Consider the following 259-nt stretch of genomic DNA (forward strand, 5'->3'; position numbering starts at 1 on the left):
CAAAGATTCCTAAAGAAAACAATTACACTACACTTAAAATATTTAGCATAAAATGAAATACAAAGACACTAGTATAACGACGAACAAACAAAAACACTTTCTTAATATAATACTTAGAGTAAGGTTAAAAAATAAACTCTCTGTTGAAAAAATACACAAATAAATACTAAGCAAATATGATTTATAGCATTTGCAAATGAAAAAATTGAATTTACAAATGAAACAAGCAGAAAAGCTGAATCTCAAATCAGCAAAGATA

This window comes from Penaeus monodon, chromosome 22 (assembly GCF_015228065.2).
Source record: "Penaeus monodon isolate SGIC_2016 chromosome 22, NSTDA_Pmon_1, whole genome shotgun sequence".
Taxonomy (NCBI): Eukaryota; Metazoa; Arthropoda; class Malacostraca; order Decapoda; family Penaeidae; genus Penaeus; species Penaeus monodon.